Raw genomic sequence first — 6,000 nt, forward strand, 5'->3', positions numbered from 1 at the left:
CTCATCAAAGCTACTTAAGAGTAGTGAGCATACAGTAGAAGCTCCAGCCTGAGAATGCTAAGAGATGAACAGCAAAGGATGAAGCTCAATGTAAAGAATCCAGGGGGATGCCAAGGATTTGGGTCTGAAGGGAAGAACATGGGGTGCATAAGAGAAATGACAAGAGGGTCCTGTCACCCAAGGGGTATGAGACAAGAGGAAGGGCATCGTTCTCTCTGTCCAGAGATGAAGGACATCTTAGTCAGGGTTTACTGCTGTGAACAGACACCATGACCAAGGCAAGTCTTACAAGGACAACATTTAATTGGAGCTGGTTTACAGGTTCAGAGGTTCAGTCCATTATCATCAAGGTAAGAGCATGGCAGCATCCAGGCAGGCATGGTGCAGAAGGAACTGAGAATTCCACATCTTCATCTGAAGGTTGCTAGCAGAATATTGGCTTCCAGGCAGCTAGGATGAGGGACTTAAAGCCCACACCCACAGTGACAAACCTACTCCAACAAGGCTACACCTTCTAGTAGGCTGAGGATACACAAACCATAACAAAGGTTATGCCAAGATGGAGAATGCTCAAAAGCATGCGACACAGTGAGGACAAAGGCATTATTAATTCACATTCACAAGTGAGTTATTAGCTACACACCACCGGAAGCATCAAATCTGGTGTGACCTTTAGATCTGAACAGATACTGGAATTATCAGAAGAAAAAGGACCAGACCTATGAAAGAGTCTGTTGTTTTGTTTTGTTTTGTTTTGTTTAAAAAAAAGCCCAGCCTTTGATTTTACCAATGAAGACTTAGGAGCCAGATGCTGGGGTGAAAACCTGCGAGCTCGGAGAGGCAGAGAAAGCACCCAGCTGACCTTCCTGTTACACTAACATCCCAGAAGGAGAACGCCCACTCTCCTTCTCAACACTGTCTTAAATACCCTTCAACTCAAAGACCCTCCTTTCTCTTCGCTTATGTCTGCTCCCTGTTAGCTGGTTGCTTGCTCTGCCTCTTGACCTAAGTTTGATTTTATTTAGCTCTTGTGTTAAAGACGTGTGCTAAGGCTGAGCCACACCACAACAAGTTTTTCCCAGTTCACAAGCTTGGGGTTCACAGTGTGATCAAGTATCCTGCAACAAGAGTCAGTCCCACAGTGATAGGGCCATGCATGCGTACAGGCAAGGGGACTTCTCTATCACCCAGGGAGGACAATTCTTCATGGATGCTCTGTGACTTCCCTCAGGAGCTCCTGCTGTCAGTTTCCAGACAGACTCACAGCAGTTAGAAAGGGGTATCACCAGGCTGGGGATTTCCTGGTAGACAGTCCCTTCGGATTACTTTAGGTCAATAGAACACTCTGGGTTCAAAGATAAGAGTAAGAAACTTTCCCTGCCACCAGGAGCTCCCAGGACAGTGATAGAGCCATGGCTGTACATCAATAGAAAGCAAGGGTTGGTGCGTGTTTTAGGAAAGGATGTTATGAATGAAGCTCACGAAATCTCTTAAAGGTCATGTTCAATCGAGAAAACCATGGTGCCTGTGCAGACCAGTATAAGCCATGTCTAGGAAGTTAGTAAAACACTTTAGTTACACTATACTTTTAGAAATAACATACTGAAACACTGCTAGAGTTCACTATACTTCTGTACTGAAATTTTCAAACTTCCTCAAAGCTTAGGCCAATATAGCTATTGAACCTTCATGTGTTCATTACAGAGCTCCGACAATGTGACCAGTATTGTTTGCACCACGACACCCAGCTCCTTTCCTTCCTCCTGGGTTATTTCATAGCATGCTTCAAATACACAATCTCCTCTAGCCATGTTTCAGTATGTTATTTCTAAAGGATGAGTGTCTCTTCCCTTCCCTCTTTCCCCATTTCTTTGTCTCTGCCCTATACTTAGACAAGGCTTTTCACGAAGACTATGGAATAGAAGATAGTATTTTTGTAAACCATCAGGAATCCTTTACCATAAAATGGTGATTGCTGTTGCTACGCTCAACTACAAGAGCCAAACCAAGCAATCGGAAGACACAGGGCTGAGCCCAGCCCATGACACTGGAGCTGCATCGGGGAGAGTGAAGGATGGAAGATGGCTTTCAGACAGGAGGAGTGAGCAAAGGATATGAGAGGTTGCAGTACGTGAACTAGAAGGATGGAAAGAAAGCCGGAGAAAAGGAATTCTTGCTGAAAAGAATAAAGAGCCACATCTGAGGCCTCTCAAAAACCCAGGGTTGGAATAGACACCAAAGTAAACAAATGAATGGTGGATAAAACTGTATTCGCTCTGCACATACTTGGATGGCGGTCTGTATGAACTGTGATCTTCAGAAGGGGCCCAAGAGCAAGCCTTGCATCTGGCTTTTGTGGAGTTTGAAACACTAACATCTCTATGTCAGCTGGAGTCACTACCCACTTCTGAATAGATATGATTACCTCCCATCCACCCATGTGACCCTCTTACACACATACACACATCTAACACACACATACACATACACACACATCCATCACATGTGCAGTGGAAGCTCAAAATGTCCTCAAGAAGGCTGGGAATTCCCAGTAGTCACCTCTGATTGATGATAAATTTTTTCATTGCTTTCTGCCCCTGTCTACCACCCTATTCTAGATGCCTAGTTTTTTGTGCTGTCTGTCCCACAGTCTTCCTGTCCTTCTTCTTCTCATCTCCCCGACTCGAGCCAAATCAGCCATCAGCTATTTCTTGGGTACTTCAGAGAGTCGCTTTATCCCAACATAGCTTGCCAGCCCCAACAAGTTTGCCATCAACTGTCAGGACGTTATGATGGCATCCAAATATGACAGAGTAGCTAAGTGATGAATAATTAATTAGAAAACGTGAAATGACAGAACATAAGCCAAGGGAAATGAGAGGTTGAGAGAAAAAGAGCAGAAAATTTTCAAAGAAATAGCCAAGGCCTGAGAGAAAAATAAGCCTCTGGAAGGCTAAGTGGTCTCTGAGGTTAGGTGGGGGAGTTTCTCTGGGCATGCCTTAGCCTCAAGTCTGCAGTGGCCTCTTCCATCCCATAAGAACAAAGGCGAGGGAGGAAGCTGAGAATTCTCCAAATAGACAGGCTCCGCTGTAATTTTGACAAGAAACAGAACTGAATTTGAAGAAAGAAATCTTTGAGTGAAAAGACTGGCTGGGGAAGTAACCAAATTCCCCCACAGGGCAAGAGCCGCACAAGCTCGGGCTTCTAGTGTTTTGTTGAAAAGGTGCAGGTTGGAAGCTGAAAGATCATGAAAGTGAACAGGAGTTAGGCAGGGGGGGGGGGAGATCCAATGCACTGATGTGAGCCCTCAAAGGGACCCAGAAAGATAAAGGGAAGTTTGAACAAGATCCCTTGCCTGTGTACAGCAGAAGGCTTGAGCCAGGGAGACGAACCAGGCACAGAGGAGACAAAGAGTCACCTCTTCATTAAAGCCTACATCTTCAGACTGCAAGGTATAGTGACCAAATGTAGAGTTTCAAAACAATCAATAATTATAACGATGTAGTTTGGGTGACACCGGACCTCAGGTACAGATGGGCTCTGGAGATGTCAACCCCACAGGGCACAATATGCCACCGTTACCAAGATCAGAAGCTGATGAGAAAACGAGCAAACTTCACAAGACTTTAAATATGAAACATGAGACTTGATTCATCACGACCTTGCTAAAGTCAAGAAGCTACCCATATCAGCCGGCATCTTACCTGTGTTATTTATTATAAATAAAATCACTTGGGTCAATACCAGGAGAATTTTTTCCTTTAAAAGAAAGGTCCATTAGTCACTCAAGTATAGATTAACTGGGGGGGGGGGCGGACATACGTATAGTAAGGCATCTATCTGTAATCCCAGAACTCAGGAGGGTGGAGGAGGGTAGCATATTCAAAGCCAGCCTGTGCTACACAGCAAGACCTTTGCTCAGGAAATAAAACACAAAACAAACAACAAAAAGTACCATTTAAGAGAGCAGATGGAAAGTAAGAGGCTGTGTCACTTCTATTCATGTGCTAGCGGGGGTTAAAATTAATTTCTTAAAGCATAGAAAACCAAGGAAAGGAGTGGAGCCGGGAAGCCTGCTTCCCTTTAAAACTGCAGAATAGTGAAACATTTTTAGTGTCATAAAGAGAGCTTTCCAAAGGAATATAGCCAGAGGCTTTCAAGACTAAAGCAGATATTGCTGCAAATGCATTTAACAGAAAGCATGAGGAAGAAAAATGAAGGTGAGGACCCTGGGGGTAGAAACAGCAAAATCAAAGAACGGATGCAAACAGAGTCGGGGAAATGAGAGCAGAAGGTCACTCAAGAACAAAACCATTCCTGCTGACAGCCTTTGCCCAGGAAGAGAGTGCTGCTACACTGTTACAATGGGCAGAACAAGAAGGCAGCCAAAGATGGAGATATCGGAAGGGAAGATTTAACTCGGTGCAAGGGAGCCCAAGTGCGGAGCTTGGCTGTAGCCTGACATGAAACAAGCAGTCTGAGGCCGGTCAAGCGGCTCTGGTCCAGCTGGCTTTCAAAGCAGGGAAGCGCTCTCAGACCCGCAGATGTCCTGTTTAGCTGTGCCAGGCAGGCCCTGAAAATAAAGGCAAAGGAGGGGACATATGGAACTGGTGATAATATTTCCCAACAAAGAGAAGATGGGCACATACCATCCATTTTAAATAACATGGCTGGTTGATTGATTGATTGATTGATTGATTGATTGAGAGTTTTATACATGTAGACATATCCTTATCTTCCCCAACTCTCCTGCTGAACTCCCCAGACTCGTCCCCAAACACCCCTTCCCACCTTCATAGCTTAGTTTTAACCCACTAAATCAAACAAATGCTGGTGGCTTATGCAGGAGATTTAAGGAGGCCAACCTCTGTCGGACACCTCTCCCCAGGAGAGGAGGTGCCAAAGGAGGTGGTGTTTCTGAGCCCCTCCCCCACCCGTGATAGACCACAGATGGGTCCTACTTTGTCAGGTGATCACAACTGCTATGACTTCATGAGAGCAATGACCATGTCATGTCTGGAAACAGTAGTTCATAGGACTCCTCCCCGCGACCTCCCACCCTCCCCCTGCCCCCCAGCTTTTACTTTGTTTCCATCCGTTCTGATCCCAAAATGAACCTTGGAGGACTTGACATAGGTGCCCGTTTACGTTTAGTGGTCAGCTGTCACTTACTCTCACACTCTGACCAGCTTCTACATTTGACTGCTTTCCCCACTACACAAAGCAACTTCTCTCTCCCTCAGCCTCTTCAGCGTGTGTGTGTGTGTGTGTGTGTGTGTGTGTGTGTGTGTGTGTGTGTGTGTGTGTGTGTGTGTTTTGGAGGATACAGGATGATGGCTAAGATGCATTGGAAAATTACTGTGTGCAAGAGGCTGCCCACTATATCCAGTCTCTGACATTTACACCACTTGCTCCTGTGGACTGACAATCCTGCTCTTTCTCTGCGGCTGCAAAGATTTGCATTAGATATTTTTAAGGTAGCCACGGTAACATCACATATAATATGTAAAATCCGACCTGTGGAGTCAGGTCTGGTGCTGTTTACCTTTAATCTCAGCCCTGGGAAGGCAGACGCAGGCAGATCTCTAAGTTTGAGGCCAGCTTGGTCTACAAAGGGAGTTCCAGGACAGCCAGGGCTATACAGAGAAACCCTCCCTGTCTTGAAATTAATTCATGAAGAAACAACAAATAAAAGGATATTAAGACTGGTCCACAAATATCCATAGTACTGCTCTTCATAATAAGCCCAAATTGGAAACATCTCATATATCCATCATGGTTAAATAACCTGCCGCCTCCCCTTGCAGTGGAATATTATTTGACAATGAAAACAACTGAGGGACTTGGGATATACATGCTTAGTATACACAGGGCCCCAGGTATGATTCCAGCACCAAATGAACAAATCCCAAAAAAAACAAACAAACGAACAGACAAAGCTGAAGTACCGACATGTCCGGTTCACAGATGCTGCTGTTGCTTGAAAGATGTCAGTCACAA

Source organism: Mus musculus, chromosome 2 (assembly GCF_000001635.26).
Source record: "Mus musculus strain C57BL/6J chromosome 2, GRCm38.p6 C57BL/6J".
In the NCBI taxonomy this organism is placed as follows: Eukaryota; Metazoa; Chordata; class Mammalia; order Rodentia; family Muridae; genus Mus; species Mus musculus.